The following is a 27,434-nucleotide window of genomic DNA, read 5'->3' as shown; positions in this document are numbered from 1 at the left end:
ACATGCTGCATAAAGACATCTCCTGGATATGATGCAACTCATGAACTGCCTTCATCTTTGGTAATCTGCATAAGACACACTCAAGATTGAGAATGTCAGCATTTCACCATGGACAGGAAAGAGGCCCATGAGACAAGATCCCTCTACAAGGGACTATTGTCAATTAATGGTTGTTGGGCAAGAGAGTATCATTTTATTCTATTGTAAATTCACTGATAAGTAGCCCCTGTTCCTGTCAAATACCTCTTAGCTACATAGGCACGAAACTCAACCTAAATTCAATGGTCCACAGACAAAAAGAACTATTACATATACTTAGACTTCCAGAGTCTCCCTATCTACCTTAACTCTAATATCAACAAAGAAAGGTGTGCGAGGTAGAGTTCCCATCCTCTCCCCCTTATCAGAGCAGCATGGCTGGCCTTCATATTGCTGCCTGGGAGAATTGGTAAAATCCTAGCTGGGGACCTCATTGGACCCTGACCTCATTTGACCCTGTTTTCCTATGCATCACTCATCTCCTGGACAGGATTACATTTCCCAACCTCTTCCACATCAGCACTAAGAAAGGAAATTGCAAGCTCTGTGTGGTAAATGACCTGGACAGTGCAAAAGTCTTGGGAGGGAGGTAAGACGGAGGGGTGAGGAAGCACAATGAGATACTTTCACCCTGCCAAATTCCCATCCCTCGTTGGACTGTAGGGAGATGCCAGAAAGGAAAGCCAAGAAGAGGTGGGAGGCTAAGTGGAAACAGCTCCTCCTCTTCCCTGGCACTTCCTGGCTGGGTGTCTGTAAACATATCTCTAGCAATACCCCACGCAGGGAGTCTGGGGAAGAGGCACAGACTTGTTTAACCCCGTGAGCCATGCCATCTATATCAGAGGCCTCGGTAACTCCTAGAGAAGATGGGCAAATACAGTGAGCAGGTAAGGACAGGAAAGGTGGCGTGTAGCCCAAATATTGATCTTTCCACTAATGGTCAGAGAGCTCTTGGGACAGATTCCAGGATGAAACTGGACTATATACTTAGACTATGGAAGTCTAAGTATATGTAATAGCTCCTTTTGTCTGTGGACCATTGAATTTAGGTTGAGTTTCTTGCCTATGTGGCTAGGAAGAAATCCTACATGCTGTTTTGCTTTCCTACCCCACCATTACACTTCCAAGGCCCTCCCTTGGTGCTGTACAAGAGGAACAAGGTGCTATGGCTGGTGGAAGAGCAGTCCTCAGCACAGGAAAGAGCTTGGCCTAGAGACCAAAAGGCAAGCCAGAGTGAAAGGCAGACACATTTGGGATGGTGAAATCCCAACCCATTGACTTGTGGCCAGAGCAGAGCCTGTAAGTAAATGTGAACTTGCCAATGGCTCTCCTTGTATGAGCCAAAAGTCAATGTTTGACAGACTGGGATCTGTGCCAAGCTCCAGCTCAGTGGCCTCCCACAGGGGACAACTTCAAAGAAATGAGATTTAGTGAAACAATCTGTGTCTGTTGCCAGAGGCCTGGGCTCACAGGTCAGACTCTGAGCCCATTTTCTGGGCTCCCAATCCTCTGTGCTCAGTTCCCCCTCAGGTACTCGACACCAGTATTAAATGTTTCATTGATCTGCCCTGTCCACTAGGCAGGGGTAAGGAGCTGACCTCTTTTGAACATTACATCCTCAGGACCAAATAAACTAGTTCTAGACTTTACAATGTAATAGCTACTAGACACATGGCCTTTGAGCACTTGACACATGGCCAGTCCAAGCTTATGGACTTATGATAGAGATATATCATCAGTTTAAAATACACAGTAGATTTCAAGAAATATGTATGAAAAATAAATTAAATCATCTCTTTAATTATTTCTATTAATTAAATATTGAAATCGCATTTTACATGTTAGGTTAAATAAAATACACCATTAAGATGGATTGTCTCTGTTTCTTTTCTTCTTTTTAAAATCATTCATGTGGTGTGTATTATATTTACATTGGACTACAGTGTTCAGAGCGTGCTGTAAGTGCAGAGAGATGGATGGATAAAAGGGGAAAAAGACTTTAAAACTTGACCTAAGATCAGCATTAGTATTTTTACATCTACATGGAACAAGTAGAGATCAAAATGGTTGAAAACAAACGAAGCATAGCTGTTTTGGGAAGCAACTTTTGTATCTGGAAGAACATTTAGCTCTGAGTCATCTGCTGTGAGAAAATGCTTACTATTCTTATCAGAACTCCTAAAGCATGAGAGAGTGACAGGCAGTTGGCCAGGCCACATAATGCAGGCCAGACTCAGCCTTCAGTCCTGCAGTAAGGATTTGGAAGAACAGAAGACCAAGACAGTACTGACTGCAAAGAATTATCAGAGAGGAAAGAAGGAAGAAAGAATTAAAAATAAGGAGGAAAGGAAAGAAGGAAAGAAGGAAAGAAGGAAGGAGCGAGCTTACAAATAACAAATCTGGAATGCCTATATCTGCTAAGTTTCTTCTTATTCTAAATATAAAGTTCCGATATCTGATTACTTTTAATACACTCACTAGATTTTTAATGAACAATATTCTACTGACATCTAAGAATGAAATCATACCAATCTTTTATGGACTTTTTTCAAAAAACTTAAGGAGGAAGAATGGAAGGAAACTTAGACACCTCCTAAATCATTGTCTAAATATTACCCTGACACCAAAGCCAGACAGGGTGGCTACAGATAGAAAGAAGAGAGAAATATAGATAGAAGTAGAATAGAAAACTATAGCTCAATGTCTCTCAGGGACATTGATGCAGAAAAACAAAACCAAAAATTCCTAATGAAATATTACCAAACTCAGCTCAGCCGCACGGTGAAAGGAAAAGGAATGGAGGATGGTTCAAGACACTAAAACCAATCATGACAATATATGACATTAATAGGAAAAAAGGACAAAATTTTACATGATCCCCACAAGTAATACAGAATAAAATAACAACCAAAAATCAATATCCAATATCCTTCTTGATAAAAACACTCCATATACCAGGCAGCAAAGGGAATCACCACAGCATAATTAAAACCCTATACAGACCACTGCAACCAATGGCAAAAAGACTGAAAAGAATCTTCCTTTCAGATGAGGAACAAACTAGACACAGTGCTACAGGCCCATGAGCTAGCACTCAGAGTGACAGGCAGGAAGATGTCAAGTGTGAATCCAGACTAAGAAACATAGCGAAACCCTATTTTAAAAATAAATAAATTAAATTAATTAATTAGAACTGCCAGAGCAGCAATAAGCAAAGGAGAAAATGATGATAGCTCCAGGCACTTTATTCTATATGGTACTGGGAAGCTTGGCAGGAGGGGTGGGGGATGAAAGCAGCGTTCCAGCCAGGAAAGCAGGGAGCAGAACTGAGAGTCTTCCTCTCTCCCTCTTCTTGTCTAATTCAATCCCCCATTCTCCTCCTCAGCTCTGAGGCTGACCACCAACCCAGCCTTCCCTCCCTTTCATTCCCCCACCTCCAGGAGACCACACAGATCTTCCCTTCCAAACACTTGATTCTCCTTGAGGAAATCTTCTGGGAGAAGCCACTTACCATTTTTTCCCCAGCCCCAACTCCAGCAGGCATTCCATGGGAACTTACAGGCCACTCTGGCCAGGCAAACAGGTAAGCTAACCGCAAATCCTCCTATTTTCCCTCCTTTCCTCTGAATCCAATCTCCTGCTCTCGCCCCACAGCTCTGTAGCAGGCCACTGCTGTGGCTTCCTCCTCCTCTAAGCCCCCATCTGCAGTGAAGAATAACTGATCTTCTCTTCCAACCTTCCTTGCCACACATCCTTATTATCTCAGCTTCCAGCTCCAGCAGAAAATCCCTGGGGACCTGCCAGCTAAGTGTGCCAAAGAAACAAAGAGGCCAGAACAAGGCCCTAGTGTCACCCCTAGATCTATGACAGATTACCTGTTGTGACCTCTCCTCACTTTCTGGTTCCATTCCCGAGGACTAAGCAGATCCTGGGGGAACACACTGTTCTCCTCTTACCTGAGGAAACCCTCACCACTGCCAAAGCCCTTCCCTCTTCCTCACTGTCAACCTCCAATACTCAGAAACACATTTGATCCAAAACATCCAGTGACTTCACCTAGCAGGATCCCAAAAGATCTCCCCAATAGGCTTTGTGCTTACAAAGCCCCCACCACCTCCTAAGAATCAGAGAAGTCAACAGAAAAAGAGGAACAAATCAGCCTCCCAAAACAGGCACGACCAGATATCAACATCTAGAATTACAATCTTTCCAAGACAAGATGCCAAAACAAAAGTACATATACAATACAGGTAGGACAGTATGTCTATACTAGAGCCCAGCAATAATATTACAGCAGGACCAGAAAATTGTAAGACAGTTGAGTCAGAAGAAAAAGCCCTTAAAATAGACTTTATGGATATGAAAAAGGTTCTTTGATGAAGAAATGAATAAAACGCTTACAGAAATCTACAAAAACACAAACAAGCAGAGGAAGAAATGGATGAAACAGTTCAAGATCTGAAAAGTGGAAACTGAATCACTAAAGAAAACCCAAACCCAGAAGAACATGGAAATGAAAACCTTAGGAATAGGAAACAGAAAGCAAGCCTCACCAACAGAATACAAGAGCTGCAAGAGAGACACTGCAGACACGACAGAAGAAATGGACACAAATGGATACCCCTATCAGAGAAAATGAAAATCTTAAAAAAAAAAAATCTTCTGGAATAAAACATCCAGAAAATCAAATATAATAATGATATGAATAGGGGACAAAAAAAAGAAACCCACCTCAAAGGTCCAGTAAAAATGTTTTCAACAAAATCATAGGAAAAAAATAATCCCTAACGTAAAGTAGGAGATGCCTAGCAAGGGGCAAGAAGAGTACAATACACCAACCAGACTGGACCAGAAAAGAAAATCCCCTCAGCCCATAAGATAAAAAACGTTAAACATAGAAAGGAAGGAAAAAGGAAGGAAGGAAGGAAGGAAGGAAGGAAGGAAGGAAGGAAGGAAGGAAGGAAGTTATCTAGACAACAGCCAAAGAAAGAGATGTGGGAGAAACTAACTGAAGTGATGAATCTAATGTACCTAACAAATATTTATAGAACATTTTACCCAAACACAAAAGAATACACCTTCTTCTCAGCGACTCATAGAACTTTCTCCAAAACAGAACAATTCACTACTGAATCAAAAATGGGCCAAAAAGAAATAAAGAAATTAAAGACTTTCTAAATTTGAAAGATGACCACACAACATACTTAAATTTAGAGGGCACAATAAAGGCACTTCTAAGAGGCAAGCTGGTAGCTCTAAGTGCCTACATAAAAAAATTTTAAAACTTGCAGAGATGTCAAAGTAGGCACCTAACAGCACACCTAAAAATTCTAGAACAAAAAAGAAGCATTCACAGCCCCAAAATAGCAGATGGCAAGAAATAATTGAACTTGGTCTAAAATGGATAAGATGGAGACAGACAAACAAACAATATCAAGAATCAATGAAAAAAAGTTCTTCAAGAAAATCAATAAAATTGAAAAACAGACAAAATAGCAGATAAAAAAATCACAAAATAACAAAATTAGTAAAGAAAACAGGAACATTGCAACAGAAACAGGAAATCCAGAGAATCATAGGATACACATTAAAAACCTAGACTTCATCAAACTGGAAAATCTAAAAGAAATGGATAATTTTCTTGATACATACTACTTAGTAAAGTTAAGCCTAGATCAGACAAGCAATTAATAAGCCCTAGTGAAATAGAACCAGTAAAAAAAAAAAAAATGTCCCCCACCCAAAAAGAGCCTCTGGCCCTTTTTAAGCTAATACAGAATAGCTTTAATACAGAATTCTATGTAGCTTTAATACAGAATTTAATACAGAATTAATTTAATACAGAATTTAATACAGAATTCTATGAGGCTTTCAAAGAAAAGTTAATGCCAATACTCCTCAAATTATTCCGCAAAATAGAAACAGATGAAACATTGCCCAGTTCATTTCTTCTTATGAAGCCACAGATGCCCTGATACTCAAACCACATAACGACCTGACATAGAAAGAAAATTATAGGCCAATTTTCCTCACGAAATTAATGAATAAAGAAAATATGCTATATTTACACAATGGAATATCACTCACCTGTTAAGAAAATAAAGTAATGAAATTCGCAGGAAAATGAGTGGAACTAAGAGATCATCCTGTGTGAGGTAGCTCTGACCCAGAAGGACATTTATGTTATGTATCTGCTTAATGATAACTAACTACAATCTGCAGAATCACAGGTGTTAGATATAGAATAGGGGACTCGGAGGCATGTGGGGTGCAGTGGATGATAGGTCTCCCTAGGAAAGGAAAATAGAATAGATATAGATGAATGGAGGAAGAATGCGAGGATCTAGTTGGGAGGGGAAGTGGAAAAGGAGGGAATACAGGGAGACACAGATAAATTAAAGGGCATTTGAAGGGTGGTATGGACACCTTATACAAGAAAAGGTTCCCAAAAGATATACATGTATGAAGGCAATCTAAATGGTATCACCAAATCATGGGTAGACAAAGCCCCAACTGGCTATTTCTTGTCAGAAAATGAAGGTTTTAAATTGAGTACTGGCAATAACAAATATAGACAAATTGCACTTCATGAAAGAAAATTTAAAACTTTCTTCATCAAAAGACAATAGTAACTGTGTGAAATGGTAACCAAGGAAAAAACAGAAACATTAATTAATAAACAATGCATTCGATCAAGTATTAAAATTTCAGATTATAGATTTATGACAGCTAAAATGCCACATGAGAGAACAACTTGAATGAAAAAAGGATTTCCAATGATCCTTCTTTTATAAAACCACGCAGGTAAGCACTCACACAAGTAGCTTGTTGCTACTGCAGAGGACTTGGGTTTAGTTCTCAGCAGCCACACTGGGCTGCTCACATGTGTTTGTAATACCCACAGAATTAAAACGCCATCTTCTGGCCTCTGTGGGCTCCTGCATACTCACACAGGCACACATACACATATACATAATTCACACACACACATGCACACACGCACACAGAGTCAAAAGGGCTCATCATTCAACTTCTATATCTAGTGTAATTTCAGAGACAAAGAGAAGAATGGTTGGCCTCAGGCCCTGGTGGTCAAGTGGGAATGGGAGTTAGTGTTTTAACAGTTTCCGTCGTGAAAGAGATGCAGTTATGGGGAGGACAGGGACAATGTTTGGTTACATGACAGTGTTAACTACTTAATGCCACTGAACATTTTAAAGAGCTTGCAGTGGCCAAAATTACGGACCATATAAGTATAAGAGGAAGAGAAGAAAGAAGAGACATCAAGGGAAGGAAGGGAAGTGGAAATACAGAGGAAAAAAGAGGAAGGAGAAGGACGGCAGAAGGCAAAGCAGGACTAAGATGGTCAGGGTCAGAATCTCTCCACATTCTTCCACAACTTTGGAGAATGAGATGGGAGAGCCACACCTGCCACTACCTGAACTATCTTCTGAGAAGAGAAACCTTATTATGCAACATGAACCTACAATGAGATTCCTAAAACGGACCCAGTGGATATACAGAGACAAGAGAAAGTATATACGCACTCTACTTTTTATGCTCTCAGCCCACCATCCACCTACTAAGCTGCACATATCCCCACATAAGCAAAATCAGGAAAATGACAATTATTTGGATGGTGAGAGTATTCCTTCAGGCAAATGCTGTTTCTGGAATAATCTAGCATAACAGGATTCATCCTGGATACAGAGCAGCACTGCATTGACACTAAAGTTTATGATTACTGTCACAGCAATATTTTCCTACACACACTAATAAACCAAATTTAATAAAATAAAGTAGTGTGCTCAAGGATATAGGGAAGTGATATTTGAAACCCAGGTCCGGTGTACTGCTGAAGCTAGAGGGTACTTTGACAACAGAGGCTGACCAAAATGGAGGGGCATTAACCAATGAGAGGAAAGGGAAGTGAGTCAGCAGAGATGAACACACGCAGAGACCCCTGCTATGACTCTGCTGAGATACCCCATAAATCACATAGGATACCTGAACCCCAGTGTGTGGCGACTGATGTCATGTCCTGTGAATGCCCTTTTTGATTCTCTTTAAAGTTGTCTTTAAAATCTAACCTTAGGAACAAAAATCAAGGACTGGGGATAGGGTTTAGTAATTGAGCATTTGCCTAATATGTTCAATGCCCTGTGCTACCTAAACAAATAAGAATCAAAAGACTACGAATCAAAGCACAGAGAAGAAATTCTCATAGAGAAAGGTTAATGATCTGATTTTTTTTTATCATCTCTTTTTCTCTAAATCTATCAAATGAGTAACACAAGCAAAAACTAATAATCACCATCCCAGGAAAACTGGAAGCCTTCTTCAAACACATTAACTTTCCTGAAAAAGAACATCCTACAGATGGCGTCTGCCTTCTAAAATATTATAGATGACACAAAGAAAAACCAGGCTCTGAGACAGATCATCAGATCGTTTGGTTCTTAATAGACAGCTGTGGCTAATGTGCGCCTCAGCCCACATTGCAATCCTGACGCACACACCCTGGCGCTGAGGTTATCAGGCAACTCAGTGAAATGGGACAGAAAACCCCCCAAGGAGCCAAAGCTCCGGAATCTGCTAGACTCATTTCCACGCTCACCCGGGAACCCAGAAAATCACTTTCAGATGCAACCCAGGACAGAGGCTGCCTGCAAGGAGAAGCTCTGATGTACACAGTCTTCCCCAGCAAACCCCCCTCCCCCCGTTTTGCCCTTCACAGCTACCAGTCTTTATTTTTTTTTTTCTGGAATTCACAAACTTCTTCACGGGAAAGCTTTCTTGCAAGGCTGCTGACTGCCCATCTCTTTCTATCCATTCAGTGCCTGGAAAACACAAGAAGGGGAGACAAAGGGCAAATGCCAGTCTGTGACCTCTGTCTGGATTTAGCAGAGCGTGATGTGTGAATCAGGTGTGTGGAATGGAGGTTTCCATGGCAACGAGACTGCCAGCCAGGCAAGGCTTCACGTATTCTTTCTACCATGGTAATAAAAACAATGAGGCCACCTGAGGGACCTCAGCAAAGAGTGAGGCAGCCAAGTTCAGGGTTACCGAGTGACTGGGCGGACCTGGGTCTGCATGAGGTCCACCCACACCCTTAGCACTGGATTCTTTCCCATCAGTGCCTACTGAAGTCCACTCACCAGCATTTGCTGGAAGATGGCATGATCTCTCAGGGGAGTTTCTTGAAAGTGTTAGGTAGAAAGGGCTAGGGGAAAGTGTGTAAGTAAAGATTCAGCTATGCCCGTCCACACATTGAGCTATTTTGACCCACTTTGATACTAGGTGCCTGCTTAACAGAAGTATTTCCGCTTTCTGAAAGCCTCTTTGCCTTACCTTTGAGTGTGTGTTTGATTTGTACTCTCAGGCTACTAGGAAAGGATCCTGAGCTACATTTTGTATTTCAGGAATTTAAAATTTTATACTAAATTTTAGTTGTGTAAACACTAGAATTATTCAAAACTTAAAGAAGAAAAAAAAAAGCAGCTCGTTTTTCAGGCCCAAGAGTTGGATTAACAGAAGGGAAAAGGGCATACAATTTTAATGAAATCAAAGCTTGCCTAGGTTTGTGTGGATGCCCAGTCTATGTTGAGCCCAGGCTCTGAGATGGTTAACAGGTCAGCAGCAGGCTGGATCTGAAGGAAACTGGAAGACAGCAAATTACACTTCCTCTCCCCCACTGTTTTTAGCTCTGCTCTTGAAAGGGTTTCAATTCCTTCACAGCGTCACTCCACAGGCTGAATAAAAGTTCCTCCTGCTACTTGGGTTACAGGTCCTGCTTCAGCAGACTGTGACAGGCCCTGCCATGATCAGCCTGTCCTTTCCAATGCACCAACGGAATGTGTCTCACCACACCTGACTGGCCACCCTCTGCCTTTCAGACAGCTCCTCCTGATGCCCTAGGATGTGCCCACCCCAGAGTCTGATTACTGCATCAGCTACTCCTGTGTAGCTTCAGCCACTGCAGTTCACAGTGGCACTGCACATGCAGGCAAATTCAATGAATTTTGGTTGCCACAGAACCCCTTATCAGCTTGAGATAAGCACAAATAGTCCAGATGATAGTGAACCATGCACAATATTGAACCCTGTGCACGTCACGCTGTTCCTATATGTGCTTGCCCACTGTGTGCACACACCATGCTCCTCCTAAATGTATACACCCACTGTGTGCACACACCATGGTGCTCCTATATGTATGCACCCACTGTGTGCAAACATCATTCTGTTCCTATTTAGACACACCCACTCTGTGCATATACCATTCTTTTCCTGTATGTACACCTCTACTCTGTGCACACATCATGCTATTCCTATCTGTGAACACCCCTCTGTATACACACTATGATTTTCCTATCTGTACACACCCATTCGGTATATACACTATGCTTTTCCTATAAGTACACACACTCTGTGCACACACCAAGCTGTTCCTATATGTACATTCCTATGACAACATTTAACTTTGAGTTAGCATAGTAAGAGATTAACAATAATGGATAAATTAGAACAAATACATTTTATTTCAGAATATTACTTTTAGGAATCTCTCTCTCTCTCTCTCTCTCTCTCTCCTTTTCTTTGCTTCAGTTCCCCCCTCCTCCCATCTCAAAGGATCTTAATTCCTCACTGCACAACAACAATATTTTCAGACCATGGTTGACTACACCAGATGGAAAACTTGGAGCTTTAAACTCCAAGTAAGTTTATTCTTTCTCTCACCTGGTCCCTTTACTTACAGTTTCCTACACACAGCATGTAACCATTCCTTAATATTTCAGCTAAGACATTGTTCCTTTTCAGGAAGCCTGTCTCTGAAAATTTTTAAAGCTCCCTTGTCCTTCAAGAGTGTCCAGCACTCTCTGGGTATGTCTGGGAGAGTGTTTCCAGATGCTGAACAGAAGAGGACCTATCCTGATGTGGTCAGCACTGTGCCATTAGGTAGGGCCCCAGATCAAATAAAATGGGGGGAAAAAGAGGAAGCCAAAGGAGTACTTGTCATTGCTACAGGACCAGGCTACCCCCAGACTTGCCATTGCCACTCACCATATTGGATACTCCTCTAATTATGAATAAGAATGAAGTCTCTTCCTTTAACTTGCCTTTTATCAACAATGGAAAAAGAAATTATACATCACCCAAGACAGAACTTCATGTTCTGTCCTCTGACTCCTATCTAGCTAGAATAAGATGGTGTCTGGTCTACCTTTTCCTCAACTTGGGGACTAGCCTGCTGGAGCAGTCTGTGGGGATGTACCAAAAAGTAGGGAATGAAAGAATGAACACATGAGAATGAGCAGAGCCTTCTGCTGCCTCCAAGTCATGTAGTTTCGGGAGACTTACTCCAGCACCAAGAACCTGGGATCTCTGGTTTGAAATGGGTGGGGCACCTGCCCCGGGTCATTAAGAGACATCAAATGAGACTGTGGATGGAAAGTGCTCAGTGGAAATTTGTGACTCTCCATATTGGATACTTCCCAGTAGGAGGCTAATAAAAGGATTCACCAATATATGGACAGCAGTAGTCACAGAATAACTTAGTCATAGGATGCACAGATGCTCTAGAAACAAATGGTGGGTTTCCACAAACAGCACAGACTGACTGTGTTCAGAGATCAATTAAGTTTGTTCTGGCCATTCTGGACCTAGAAATCGTTAGCTATTGCTTCTCATTCATGATCTCTAATAAGGGTGACTACAAAGTGACTATCTCAGTTAGAAAGGGCTTGGGTGTAGGAATGGTTCAGAGTGCCAGTTTTCAGATTTTCCAGTATATGAAATCGTAAAGGGGGTGGAGCACTGTGCCAACCTTCAAAGTTTTAGATTTTAGGACCTGTAGATTTCAAGCTGTGTAGATTAAGCATGGACTCCGGAAGACTGGGACTGGTGCTTTTGACTCTTCTCACTCTGACAGCTCGACATTCTGTCTTTGAGCACACACCTACATGCGCCATGCTCTGGGATCCGTAACAGACCACACTGTACATATAAAGCCAGTGTTAATCCCTTTTCTTCTGGCCACCTGTGTTCCTCTCATCACCCTACCATCACTGTCCTCTTTCCTTGTATGTGAGGTCCTCTATTCCTAAGTGCACGGAGGAACTCCCCCAATGATTGGAGCCCAATCTGGAGGGTCAGAACAGGGGCAAGTCTGGGTTCCAACATGGGATTTGGTACTAAAGACCAAAGCCAAGAAGTGTATTAAAAGTCAGAAAATAACACCAAACCAGCTGCCAAGAAACAAAATTGTGTGAGAAGATTGGCTCTCTGTTCAGTTTATGATTGTGTTATATTCTTTTGGATCTTAAGTGGCCCCTCAAAACCTCAAGAGCTGATGGTGTCCAGCTGATGCTGCTATTGGGAGGTGACAGGACCTTGAAAAGATGAGGCCAGACGGAAGAAAGGTACACCACTTGGGTATGATCTTAAAGGGAAGGGATAGTGGTACACAGACCCCGTTCTCCCACTCTCTGCTTCTTGTCTACCATAATGTGACAAGCTTTCCTCTGCCCTGTGTTGCCATGATGAGGTGGCAGGGTCAAATGACCATGAATAGAGATCTCTACAACTGTTAGAGAAAGTAAACCTTTCTTCCTTCGAGGTCCATTTTCTCCAGCATTCTGTAACAGTAGTTAAAACACCAACACAAACAACTTCAGCTTCAAGATTCAGTGATAGATGAACATATAACATTGGTTATGCAAAACCATATCACATATATTGACCAGGGGAAAGTATGGAAGGTAGCTTGTAACAGGAGCACTCCGAATGATCCTCATGCCTGCCAATGGTGGAAGAAACTGAAACATGAAAAAATTACCACCAGGGTGATCATAGATAATACACCACAGAAACTCCAAACTTCTCTGAGAATGGACTGCTATTGTATGGAGCAATAACAAACATTGCAAAACTTTCTCAGTGAGCTCTGCACATACAGAGAAATAAAGGCTCAGAGGCTATCGTGTGGAAGAGAAATACACACATATGTGGAAACAGTTTGCTAAATTCATAGCAAGAAGAGTGAAGAATGGAGGAACATGGCCAGGTAAGGATGGAACCAGCCATGAATTTGGGAAGATCAGCTGGGAAAAACTGTGGATCTAGGGAAAGATATCGACAGAGGGAGGGAAAAACCACTTTGAAGGCTGTGTTGTCAGACTGAAAAATAGAGAAGATTATATACATATTGAAAAACTCAAAGAAAATTGACATTATATATAAGCCATTTATTAATACATATTTAACATTTAAATGTCCACAACAAGGAGTTAAAATTGATAAAAAGCTATACAAATCAATGAAGTCATCATTAAACCTCAGTGGGAAAACAGAAAACATACAGTATCCCAGACAATATCCAAGTGACAGAGAAAACATGAAAATATATGTTCCAACCAAATAAAAGGGATTACAAAGAAACAATACAAAATAATGAGAAAGTATTCTTCTTGTAAAATTAGGAGTGTATGCGTGCATCTACTAGTGTATTCATTTGTGTAAATGTGGGCTCATCAATGAAGGTCAGAGGTCAACTATGAGTGTCAACCCTTGCCTTCTAGTCTACCTTACTAAACAAGGTGCACACTCTCTTTCTCTTTCTCTCCCTTCCTCCCTCCCTTCTTCCCTCCCTCCCTAGGCTAACTGGCCTGTAAGCTTCCAAGAATTGTGCTGTCTTCTACCTTCTGGTAGAGAGTTGGGACTGTAGGCACTTGTGGATCTGATCTTGCTTTGATTCAGGTTCAGGAGATTTGAACATAGACCCTCATGTTACCATGGCGCAAGCTCTTAACCACTGATTCATCTTCGCAACACTAAGGAAGGATTTCATAAAAGGAGGGTCAGTACTGCAAGACAGGCAATCTGAAATACTAGTGTTTAGAGAGTACAACTTTCCTAAGCAACATTCTGAGATATTCAGGGACCTTTCAAAAGATAGACTACTCCTCAAAAAACAAAAACAAAAAACAAAAAAACCAACAAAACAAAACCAAAACTAAAAAACAAAAACACAATATAGGTAGAAATAACCAGAAATTCAGAAAAAGTATGGCTGCCCAAACAGAATGTAACACATTAAGCCAATCCTAACATCTCTACACTACCACGAAGAGAACACAAAAGCCATCTGGAAGTGGCAATGTGAACTGCAACACAGGCATATCAGGAAGAACAATGAGACCCCTGGATTTAATGCTGATTTTCCCCTTCATTTTCTGGAGCTGTGGATGAAAGCCAAAGGTTCACATATACTAAATGCACACACACTATTCAGTGAGCTACACAAAATATAGTATTTATTGTATTGTTTAAGGAAAAAGACCAGAAGTGTGTGTATGTGTGTACATACATATACAACAGTCTACACATATACCTGCCCCTTTCCTAGAAATAAGTACTAAAAGGAGAGATACCCAAAATCTTCCTTAAATTATATGACTATGAGATTATTTTTGTTTGTTTTTCTTTTCCTTTATTACATTTTCCCCAGCTTTTGATAATGAGCATGAATTGCCATACAGTTATAAGTTAGAGTTAAAATATCGGCTAACCAGACGACCACCCACACCCACACCCAGAGCTACCAGGGACTAAACCACCAACCAAAGAGTATGTATGGAGGGACCCAAGGCTCCAGCTGCATATGTAGCAGAGGATATCCTTATCTGGCATCAATGGGAGGGGAGGCCCTTGGTCCTGTGGAGGCTCAATGCTCCAGTGTAGGGGTGTGCTAGGATGATGAGGTGGGATTAGGTGGGTGGGTAGGTGGGTGAGCAAGCTCATAGAGGCAGGGAGAGGGGGAATGGGGTGGGGTGGGAGCATTTCAGAGGGGAAACATGGGGCACAACATTTGAAATGTAAATAAATAAAATATCCAATTAGAAAAAGTTAGAATTGAGAGGTAGGTGCTACTTAAACCTGCTGTCCCAGTTATGTGGAGACTCTCAAGTCTGAGGATCACTTGAGTCCAGGCATTCATGGCCAGCCTGGGCAATCCATCAAGATCTGTGTTTTCTTAAAACTAATAATAATTACTTATATGTTGCTTGATCTCTACTGCCAAGTTGATGGGATCTAAACCAAGTAAGATACAACTAAGAGACAAACAGAAGAGAAGCTCCAAGGGCATTTCCAGAAAAGGTTAGTTGAAGAGGAAGGGCCCATACTGTATATAGGCAGCACCATCCCATTGGCCATGCCCAAAACTGAGTGAATAGGAGAAAGTGAGCCAAGCAAGAACACCCATCACTTGCTGATTCCCAACTGCAGATGCAATGTGACCACTTGCTTCATTCATAAACCCTTCCAAATGAGAGCCAATAAGCCGCTCCCTCAGTTACTTGATACTTGTAAGCATTTTGGTGCAGCAAGATGAAGAGTAACACACACACACACACACACACACACACATACACACACACACACGAGAGAGAGAGAGAGAGAGAGAGAGAGAGAGAGAGAGAGAGAATGAGAATAATGACTTTAGTTGATAAGCAGAAATAATATTTAGAGATAGCCATTCATGGAAGTAATCCACATTCTCAGTTGTCCAGGGATAGAGCCTGTAATTTTCCCTAAGAGCACTTTTTTCCAGCTACATCCTGCGACTGTGCATGATACCATATAGAAGGGATGGAGATATAGCCCAATAGCAGAGCACCTTCCTAGAATGTGCTCTCGATTTAGTTCTCATCATCTAATACATTTGTGCATAAGATTATTCTATCCATAACAAATTCCTTCAAGGAAGTCTTTCATCATCGTTTGCACCTGGGAAAGTAGCTATAGTAAGAACAAGTTTCAACCCTATTTTGAAGAGGGTTCAATCTTTCAAGAGACCTTAAACCACCAGCTATAAACAACTGCAGACCATAATGCTCCATTCTTCCTGTCCACGCCCACCCCCACACTCCATGGGGGTCTATGCCTCCAGCTAGCTGCATCTGGCTGCCTTCTTTCACAGTGCACAGGCTTGCCTCCCAAACACCACCCTCAGACCAAGATGGCAGCACTGCCTTTGATTTCCTGGCTGCTTTATTCCACTTGCAGAACAGCATCCTCAGTTCAAAGGCAACTTAAAGGTTTCAGACACACAGCTCAGTGTCAGATGCGCGTCCAGGATATTTACAAGCAGTACAGGAAACAACTGCATGTGTGGTATCACCAAAGAGTAAACCAGTGTGTCAGAAGTCGGCATGATACTCATTTCAGATGTCACGTGACACTCTCCTCGCTCAGCAAACAGTCCAGGCTGAGACCAGGGCAGGAAGTCGAAGCTGGCAACAGCCCACGACTGCAAAGGGGAAAATAAGTGGTGGTAACTAGAAATGAAAGAGAGAAGCTTGACATTTTTCTATTACCCAACCAGGCAATTAAAACATTAAATGTGAAATCTGAGGCACTGTAAATTTCCTAATATGGTATAAGTACTGAGCTTCTAAAATGATGTTTTCTCATCTTTCAACATATCAAAGAACATGCCAAAACCTCAAGGAAACATTTCCATTTGGAAAACAAATAGACGATACACATGCACATTCTATTAATAGTTCTGTCTTGCCCTAAAGACCCCGTGTCCTTAGACAAAATCCCACTGTAGTTTACAGAAATCTTAATATTATTGAAAAGTCCCATCCAAAATCAACTGGATATGTATAGGTCTACTGGGTGGGACTGAGGGAAAAGTAACGGAGCCCTTTCTGGTTTCTTCCTTACTGGAGACCAAATGTAATGTTTCTCACACCTAAGAAGAGCTCTGCAAACAGGTTCCACAGCTGCAGCAGCACTTCTTAAGAGATGAGGGTTGGCAACACATACTTAGGTACAAGCCAACGCCACAAAATTGAGAGGAGACAGTATGTAAGCTTTGAACAGAAAAGCCGGTGGAAAGCCAACAGAATGAGCAAGGCAGATAAAAGATGTCAACTTCCAACCACATCCCCCTGTCCCTGCCACCAGGAGAAGTATGGGGAAGGACAACCTGAGGTGCTAGGCAGTGAGTCTGATGCTTGGGGTAAACACTACAGAGAACACTGATTCTGAACCCCAGGTGCTTCTTTAAGTCGTTAGAGAGCAGCATTAAAAAAATTTTAAATTAAAAAAAAATATTAAAGAAAAAAAAGATCATTGATTCAATCCTAAAAAGATTTACCATGAAGATGGCCAGGCCAATTCCCAAGCCTGCATGGACAGCCTTTGTGTTGTAATTCCATGATGACTCCACAGAGGTAACTGAAGACCCCGTTTGATCCAATCACATCCAACAGACTTGGACTGTTTGCTGAGCAAGGAGAGTATCAAGTAAAATGAGACTCCTATGACACAATGGTTTGTTCTTGGGTAATATCACCTGTGCGTACAAGACACGAAGTGGAATATAATTAGAAAGAAAATGGAGTGTGCCCACAGGGTCTCCCTTCTAAGCTCCAAGTTCAAATCGTGCCCCAGCTGTCCTCCATGCTACTTAAACTGATAAAGTGAATTCACTTCTGTTTCACAGTGCGTTTTATTGACAAAGCACTGCATTACAGGCTGTCTTCTGGCCTTCATACAATTCTGAGTGTAATTTATTTAACCCAAAAATAAACAATAGCAGTTGGTTCTGTTAATAGACACACTTTAATGAGTGGAGAAACTGTGGCACAATTTATAATTCAAATTTTAGTGGTCGGACTCCAAAGTGTGGTATGAAGGTCTAGGATGCCTCATGATCAATGGCTTGTTTTTCAGTGAGATGGACATGAGGCACCCAGCACACAGCCTGGCATTTAGCAGGGGCTGAATAATTCATCTCCGCACTCCCACTTCTTCCGGCTCTCTCTCCCCACACCATGAGAGGCTGGAGGCAAGACTACACACACACACACACAAACACACACACACACACACACACACACACATATGCACACACACACAGAAAGGCAGCTGTGTCAATCTGTGAGGGCTGTGAGGCTGCAGGGCAAGCTGGAAAACGAGTCTGGCTGTGTCCCCTGAGGCCTGGAACAAGAGCTGGAGCTTAGGCAGGATGTCCAGTGTCTCCACAGACACAGCCTCTGTTTGTCAGGACTCTGCACTCAAGACACAACGAACTCAGACAGAACCAAGGGAGCTGAGAAGGAGCTACGTATGTCTGTGTCAAATGAACACCATACCCACACATGCACACAACACATCTAAAACTTAAATCATTCCTACTGCAGAGGAAAATAATCTACTTTTTCCAGAGGCTTCCACTGCCTAAAAATTGGCAGGGTTCCTGTACCAGGCTGCAGCTTGCTTTCAGACAGTCCAGAGACTGCTGGGAGCTGTAAGACAAAGTCTCTTTTGAAAATTATTAAGAACAAATTAGGCTCAGGGGCCCGGGGGGAGCTGTGTTGTAAAACATGAGAAAATTTTGTTTTCCATCTCTTTGGTTGCATTTCCATGAACTAATGACATTAAAAGGGGAGACAGGGACTATTTTTGTTATCTTGGTTGAAATCTAAAATATCAGTGAGGAAAGTGCAAATGTTATCAATTACAAGAGTTCATTAGTAAGGCAAGTGCTGACTTGCACAAAATAGGGGACTCAGTATCACTGGGTTTTCCCCATGCACAAATTAGTGCCTGTTACTTAGGAGTTGTCACACATGATACCAAGTAGGAATGCTGTCTAGCACACTATCACTTATTCCCTAGCTAGTAAAAACCCTACTTGCCCCCCTAAACCAAGAACATTATTTTATTGCCTGAAAATATATTGCTGCAATTGAGTTTCTGATTGTCATTCTGACCCTGAGAACTCACTGACATGGTTTAAAAGTCCTTTTAAAAGGAAAGCTGAACTCCAGCCTCAGCCTGCCAAATCTCGCAAAACTCCAGGATTTCGATCCACATCGGGTAGAAAACCCAGCATCTCTGTACTGCTGCTGTGCACAAGCCTGATGTCTGCGCTTTAGAAATGTATCACTCGCGTGACATATTGCAGAGACTCGCAAAGAGGCCAGGTGCACACACCATGAATCCAGTTCTTCGTATGTTTTCATTGCTTTTTTAGCACAACCGAGGGAGGTGCGAGAAGGAGGCCTCTTCATAAAATGTTCATTAGAAATGGCAGTTTGCTAGCGGACAGACAAAACCGGCATCCCCCAACTTGTTCAACCATGCAGTCTCCAGGTGTGAACTCTGCCTATCGACATCAAATGCGAGCCACACTAAGGCCTGTGGCTCAGCCCAGGGGACATAAAGAGGGAGTGTCGTATGCAGAAGGAAATGCAGCTTACAAAGAAGCAGGGTGAGGATCTTTCTCAGGCTGGGTGGACTTGGAGGAAGCAGTTCTCTCTACTTACAGTCTAATCCATGGCCACTGGCCGGGGAAGGTTTGTCATCATCTCTTTAGCCAACTCCAGAGCCCTTAAAGTGAGAGGGAGTTAGCTGATAAAGCAAATGCCCACCCGGCTCCCACTCATCAGAAGATGGGAGCCTCAGAAAAGAGTGTCAAACAACAAGCTGGAAAAGACAATAGCACCCACCTCCAGACAGTGAGAAATCACATTAGCCTAAGGATGGAGGCCACCCATACTCAGGGTAGATAAGTGGGAACATTCCCTGTGTGGCCAATGGAAGACCTGCAGCCCCAGCTGCTCACAGAAGCACTGGGTGGCCTCTCTTCCAGCGGTTCCAAATGGTTTCAGGGCTAAAGCCACTGCTGCTGGGTGGTACTCTTAAATACAGAGAATGGAGGGAAGAGCTCGGGGGTGTGGGAGGACCACTGCCATTCCCAACCTCCATTTAGGTGTGGCCATTCTCAGGCTTTAGAAAATCACCCAGAGGCCTCAGCAACGACTCCACTAAAGCAGCTGAACCTGCCTATTCACCATCCCATAGTAGGAAGAGCCTAGGTCAGTCAATTCCAAAGCCACAGAGACTCCCTGTTCCTAGGCTTCTGGGAGCAAGAGCATAATTATTGCCACTTGGTGAAAGAAGGAGAGACATGCCAAATCAGACAGAAGAGAGAAACAAAGCCCCTGCAAGCACTCCTTATAAAAGACCAGACAGTGACTTAAAACTGCACTAGCAGTTTTATAAATTTATAAACCTTCATTAATTGATTTCTAAATGAATTTTTAAAAGAATCTTAGCAATGGGGTGGCAGGGGATGTATGTGACTGTATCTGCTCTCCCTCAGGATGCCATCATTGGCAAAGAATTACCCAAAGGAAATGTTTCTTTCACGTGCCTGACAGTATCTGATATCCATGTGCATACTGCTTCTTCCATTTGCTTACTTGTGTGACTGGGGAGGGGGTGGGGTGTTGAAGGATGTGGGATGTGGCTTTGTTTTTCTGACATGGGGTTTTTGTGTATAGTAGTCCTGGCTGGTTTTAAACTCTAGGCCCTCCAGCCTCCACAGTGCTGAGACCACTGGCATACACCACCATGCCCTGTACATTGTGTATACACACACACACACACACACATTTCATATTTCAGATGGCATCTTCTAGTGTTTTCTTGTCTACACATAATATACACATAGGATGCTGGATATATAAGAAAGCTCTGGATTATCAGCTATGACATAAGGCTGTATTTCATATATACTTGCATAGAGTCCTCAGAACCAAATAACCAGTCATCTGACTGAACCTGACATTTAAGTTATTTTAAGAGTATATATTTTTATTTATATAAGCAAACACATATAAAAGGCATACTTATTAGTATATGAGCAATAAATGAGGAATTTCAGCAGGAACACAGTAGACAGAAAAATTAGTATTGCAGGGCCTCAGAGATGGCTCAGCAGGTATAGGTGCTTGCCAACAATCCTGATGACCTAAGTTTGATTCCTGGGACCTATATGTTGTAATGGGGAAACTGACTTCTAAAACTTATCCTGTAATTTCCAAATGGGAGTCAGGACATGCATATATATGCATGTAGGTGCACAGGCACACAATAAATAAAATGTAATAAAAAATTTAAAGAAAAAAAATAAGCATTATACCTGCAATGCTTGGTGCAGCAATAAAAATTCATGCAAACCCAAAATGGACAGAGGTGTTAAAAATTAAATTTAAGTCATCTGCCATCAAGATCTCTAGCATGGAGGTTGAAAGGCTCTGGTTGTCTTGATTTTTTTTGTGGAACCTTCATCAGGTCGGGCTTTGCCTCTGCTGTAACATCTGCAAAATGGAGATAACACTTCCTGCTACCTACCTCAGAGAGCCCTGAGAAGATTAGATACTGAAAGAAAATCCTCAAAGCCCTTTGAGTTTCTCATAAATATGAGACATGCAATGTAATAAAATACCAGCTCTCTCTACAAGAGTCTGAAAGACTTGCAGCTGCAGAAACAGGAAACACATGCCAGCCAGCTATGCAACAGAGCATACCCCTGGAGGCACACACTGGCCATCAGGGAAAGCCAGGCAATCCTGTCCCCAGCTCCTAGGGACTATATAGGGAAGAAAACTCGGAAATTCACATCTATTTGAGACAAAACAATACACCCAGGGTTAAAAAAAAAAAAAAAGGAAAGAAAAACAGTCCTGTTTCAACATACAACACAAAATACTTAGAGATGAAATTCCAAACTCTTGCTTAACTCTAGATGGACAGGGAGACAAGTAGAAACATGGTGTCTTCCTAGTAGCGCTTCTGGCTTAGAAAAGTTTCTTAGAGAATAAAGTTAGTAGTCTGGAGTGTGGGGTGATTTCCATGTTACTACCAAGTCCTAAGGAGAAGTAACCTAAGGAAAAACAGGTTTATGGTGGGCATAGTGGGTCCTAGGGTATCCAACCTATCACTGTGCCCTGGAGGAGGGGAAGAGTGAGGCATCCCTTCAGCTGGCTGGGGAAATTAGGAGAGAAGAGCAGACAAACAGACAAGAATGGGGGAGATGGAGGGCCTGCCTGTCACTACTCACAAGGCATTCCACCACCCACTCCCTCCAGATTGGCTTCGCTTCCTAAAGGTCCCACATCCTCCATCAGTTTGGGCCAAGTCTTTAAACACATAAGTCTGGGGCGGAGAAGCATATTATAGCCAAACCACAACAAAGAGGAAGGGTGATCCCCACCACCACCCCAACAAAGAAAGGGAAGAGACATAAAGTATAAAAGACATTTCCGTTTAATCAATCTATATTGGAAACAAACGCTGTACTTGCTATACTCAGATTACCTGTGGGTCTACAAAGAAATTAGAATGAAGATGTTAAATAAACATATATCTAAAGATGTTCAGAATTATTGAAACCTAACATTTTGATCAATTGATTAAGAACATTATACAGAAAAAAAATTTTTATTAGGAGCTACGTGTCAAGCCAAGATAAAACAATAAATAATACCCAAGTCCTTGTTCTCATTAAACTCAGAGCCTAGCAAAGGCCCTGACAAACTAAAACATTAAGACAATCTGGTAGGATTTTGAGACAAGTATAAAAAGAAAGCTGGGGTGAACGCAGGGGGTGGGAGGGATTGGTTTTCACTCTGCCTAGAAAGGGAGCGGGGCTAAGAGAAGCATCAGAACATTTGAAACTTGCCAAGCAGCAGTATTTCACTAGGACACAGAAAAGGCAGTTCCCCATGTCATCATATGTGTAGTTCTCCCATGTCATCATATGTGCAGTTTTAGGAAAAACCTAGTTAACTGAAACAGTGGAGCCCGCCGGTGAGGCCTTCAATGTAAGGTAAGAAATTGAATACCACATGAGGAGATTATTTTTCCCCCGTGAGACAGGGTTTCTCTGTGTAGCCCTGGCTGTCCTAGAACTCTGTAGACCAGGCTGGCCTTGAACTCGGAAATCCACCTGCCTCTACTTCCCAAGCGCTGGGATTAAAGGCGTGCACCACCACTGCCCGGAGATTTTTTTTTTTTTTTTTGAAAGGAGACTTGAAAAATAACACACCCATTGGTCTTCCCTCTTCTTGATTTTCTTATGTTTTTGCAAATTTTATCTTGGGTGTTCTATGTTTCTGGGCTAATATCCACTTAATAGTGAGTAAATATCTAATGACTTCTTTTGTGATTGGGTTACCTCACTAAGGATGATATCCTCCAGATACATCCATTTGTCCAAGAATTTCATAAATTCATTGTTTTTAATAGCTGAGTAGTACTCCATTGTGTAAATGTACCACATTTTCTGAATCCATTCTTCTGTTGAGGGACATCTGGGTTTCTTCCAGTTTCTGGCTATTATAAATAAGCCTGCCATGAACATAGTGGAGCATGTGTCCTTCTTACCAGTTAGAACTTCTTCTGGGTATACGCCCAGGAGAGGTATTGCTGGATCTTCTGATAGTATTATGTCCAATTTTCTGAGGAACCTCCAGACTGACTTCCAGAGTGGTTGTACAAGCTTGCAATCCCACCAGCAATGGAGGAGTGTTCCTCTTTCTCCACATCCTCTCCAGCATCTGCTGTCACCTGAATTTTTTATCTTAGCCATTCTGACTGGTGTAAGGTAGAATCTCAAGGTTGTTTTAATTTGCATTTCCCTGATGATTAAGGATGTTGAACATTTTTTTCAGGTGCTTCTGAGCCATTCGGTATTCCTCAGTTGAGAATTCTTTGTTTAGCTCTATACCCCATTTTTAATAGGGTTATTTGAATATCTGGAACAAAATACCCATGAAAGGAGTTACAGAGACAAAGTTTGGAGCTAAGATGAAAGGATGGACTAACCAGAGACTACCCCACTCAGGGATCCATCCCATAATCAGCTACCAAACCCAGACACTATTACATATGCCAGCAAGATTTTGATGAAAGGACCCTGGTATAGCTGCCTTGTATGAGGCCATGCCAGTGCTTGGCAAATTTAGAAGTGGATGCTCACAGTCATCTATAAGATGGAACCCAAGGCCCCCAATGGAGAAGCTAGAGAAAGCACCCAAGGAGTTGAAGGGGTCTGCAACCCTATAGGTGGAACAACAATATGAACTAACCAGTATCCCCAGAGCTTCTGTCTCTAGCTGCATATGTAGCAGAAGATGGCCTAGTCAGCCATCACTGGGAAGAGAGGCCCCTTAGTCTTACAAACTTTATATGCCCCAGTACAGGGGAATGCCAGGGCCAAGAAGTGGGAATGGGTGGGTAGGGGAGGGAGAGTATAGGGAACTTTCAGGACAGCATTTGATATTTGAAATGTATATAAAGAAAATATCTAATAATAAAAAAGAAAGAAAAATAACACACACACAGTATAATATAAAAAGAGATCACTGGTAACCCCGTGGCAGTGCCTCAGCTTGCAGTGTCATGTTTTATCCTCTTACGTGAGTCTTTCTGCCACTCCTAGAAGCTAATGGCCATTGATGAATCCTAAGTGAGCATGGCTTGCCCTCTGTCTTCTCTAGCTCAATTCCTACCACATTTCTGACTTCTCCAGAATGGCCTTCACAACTCGGTCCCCACCAATCTGATGTTTGTCTCAAGCCAGGGCCCACTGCTCCCTCTCCTCACCCTGCTACCTGTACCCATTTTCTCCATGCACACAAAAGATCAGAAAACAATTTGCAAAATCTCTATTTCCTCCTTCTACCATGTTGGTCCTAACTCAATAGAGTCAGAGTGGACAGCAAAGATTTTATCTGAGTATCCACCTCTCCATAGAATGTGGCTTTTTGGTAAAGACTTTGTGTGTGTGATTTATGTAGCCATCTTGAGATACGAAGATAGTTCTAAGTTATACCATGAGAGTGCTTTTTTAAGAGGCAGGCAGTAGGTGATCAAACTAAACACAGGCAAAGTGACCCAACAGGAGCAAGAATTTGAAATGACTCAGCAACACACTAACCATTGTCAGCTTCCAGTGGGATCTGAAAGATGGGAAAGGGCTCTTGCCCAGGACAACTTGCAGTGCCTCAGCATCATAATCTTGGTCTTGAATCAGATCTATGTTAACTTGTCAGATAGCTATAAAAAATTAACATACAAAATAAGCAAAGAGTCATCTCCTGAGTGATCTTAGGGGCTACCATCAACAATCACCAGTCTTGGTCAGATAGTAAAATATACCAATTGTCAAGACATTGAAGCTTAAGTTGAGACCAAACAGAACAGCTCCTCAGATCTGAGAAATAGGAACTCAACCGAAAACCAGTCAGGTTAACACAAATGAACAGGAAGAGTGTTGAACAACGGCCAGAGTAGGACGGCACAGAAAAGGCCTGGGTCCGAGTAGTGGTGAAAACAAAAGACACACAAAAGCTCAAAGGTCATCAGGGGCACACTAGATTACTGGTACAGACCAGTTGCTACACTTAGACTGAAAGTTGGATGAGAGGAGAAGAAGTGGTGAGAGAGATGGAAAATATTTAAATGGATCCATCTCAACAGAGCTAGCTCAAGACCTAGCACTAGGGCTAGATCATCTAATCAGAGATACTAAGAACACAGGAGTTGGAATATTCTAGAAATAAAGCACACAGATTATGAAATGCTAAGAAAGGCTGGCACATGCTTTAAGACAACAAGTGAACAAACATGATTAGGCTCATTTCACAACGATGGAAACAAGAAGGAGTACCAACCAACTGAGAGGAGCAAGCCAGCAAAGGGAAACTGATAAAAGACAAATGTAAAGACAGAAACATGGAGATGGACTAGAGAAGGCTTTGGAGAATGGGGCAATTTGGGAATCGGGAAGGACAACTGATCATATCTGGGACAGGATATACATAATGCCAACAGTCTTTGAAATACTAAGCTCAAATGGAAGGGTCCAGTAGAACACACAAAGAGAGTCTGTCTCTTGCTGTGCAGATTATAATGTGTAGACAGGAGTGACAGCTACAGTATGTTAGGATCTGAAATTCTACAGAGTGTCATAAATGTTTGAATATTGAACAACTCATCTGCTATGAATTCTCTCATCATCTTCCTTCTGATTCATCACTATGAAAAAGGACCTTGAAATTTTAATAAACTCAAAGTGTAATATTTAAGCTGTATTTAAATTACACTTAACCACCCACATATAAGAAAAACTTCCCATCTCCTCTAGCTTCAAACAAATGCCCTAGACATTTCTAAGATGTATCTCAGTTGGTACAATACTTGCCTGACATGCACAAAGGCCTGGGTTTGAACCACAGCACTGCTTAAACTGTACATGGATAAGCATGCAATCACAGCACTTGGTAGCTGAAGGGAGGAGTCAGCAGTTCAAAATCATCCTCAGCTAGCCTAGCAAGCTAACGACCAGCCTGAGAACATGAGAACCCATCTGTCAATGCAATAAAGTAAAAATGTATTTTAGGGGAAAGAAACAAAGAAAGAAAAGGAAGGAACACTCAGGGGCAGATGGATCTTACCACCAAGCTTCTTGTTGTTGTTGTTGTTCTCCTCCTCCTCAGCCACGTGCCCTCTTGATCCTCTTGTCCCCCTCTGTCTTACTTTCTCCTCCTCCTCCTCCTCCTAGAGAAAAACCATGTTGATAAGACAATGAAAACCACCACCTATGGACTAAAGACAGGTGACAAGGTATTCAGTTGTGACCTCAGGAAATGGCTTGGTTGTAAAGAAAGCATCACAATCATAAGGTACCAAGGATGCTAAGATAGATGTGACTAGGGAAGCAAGTACAGATTTCTAAAGGAGAAAACCAAATCCGTGTTCATAGACCTGGATCACTTAGATTTAAAAATCAGAGAAAAATTAATAAAGATACATTTTTCAGGGAAACAAGATGTACTAATCATGTTGGAAAGACTTATTCAAACCCTATGACAACTAATCTTGTCAATCATGTCAACTTGACTGGATTTAGAATCACCTCTAGACTTGCATAATGGTGGCATTTTTAAAGAAGTTAACTGAGCAGAGATAATTTGGCCTCAGCCTTCCAAAGGATTTTCTGGAAGAGGGGGGCTGGATTATGCATTCAAGAAGTTATAGAATGCTCACATGAGAGTTTAAGTAGTCATACAAGGCAAGAAATGAGAGACATAGAGGACAGTGTTATGAGTCTTTCACTGGACATGTAAGAGGGAGATGAAATGCTTGAGTTGAAAATTAGAGACTAGGAGGGACCTATATAAGCAAAGTATGCAGTCAATTCCAAAGGATTAAAGTAAAATAAAGATTCATGGGGTGTGAAGGAAGGAAGGAGGAAATGGGTGGAAGGAGAAGAAAGCAGGAAAGAACAGGGAAGGATGAGAAAAATGAAGGGAAGACAGGAAGGGAAGAAGGGAAAGGGGATGGGAAGAGAATGAACTAAAGAGAGGTTAATTTGGGAAATAAATCTCCCAAAGACCTTTCAACTTGAGGCAAGGATGGCAGAGGCAGAACCATGGCAGAGGCAGAGGCTACGGCCATGTGTAAGCAGTAAGATTCAAGGTGGGTTAGGAGCTCTTTATCCAGACAAAGTAGACAGAATAAGCTGG

At 42.0% G+C, this 27,434-nt stretch overlaps 1 long non-coding RNA gene across 1 annotated transcript in view; it reads right to left on the bottom strand.

Annotated features, from left to right (window-relative positions):
• Positions 1 to 27,434, bottom strand: part of LOC147001035 (uncharacterized) — a 164,463-nt gene that overhangs the window by 25,777 nt on the left and 111,252 nt on the right. The window contains exon 5 of the long non-coding RNA XR_015045355.1: positions 26,364 to 26,466. This is a non-coding gene — a long non-coding RNA (uncharacterized LOC147001035). The remainder of the gene's footprint in view (positions 1 to 26,363; positions 26,467 to 27,434) is intronic.

The sequence above is a fragment of the Mus caroli genome, unplaced genomic scaffold, assembly GCF_978045245.1.
Source record: "Mus caroli unplaced genomic scaffold, Mus_caroli_1 scaffold_15, whole genome shotgun sequence".
In the NCBI taxonomy this organism is placed as follows: Eukaryota; Metazoa; Chordata; class Mammalia; order Rodentia; family Muridae; genus Mus; species Mus caroli.
Note: the sequence above shows the minus strand (reverse complement) of the source record. Positions and strands in the feature narration are given on the sequence as shown.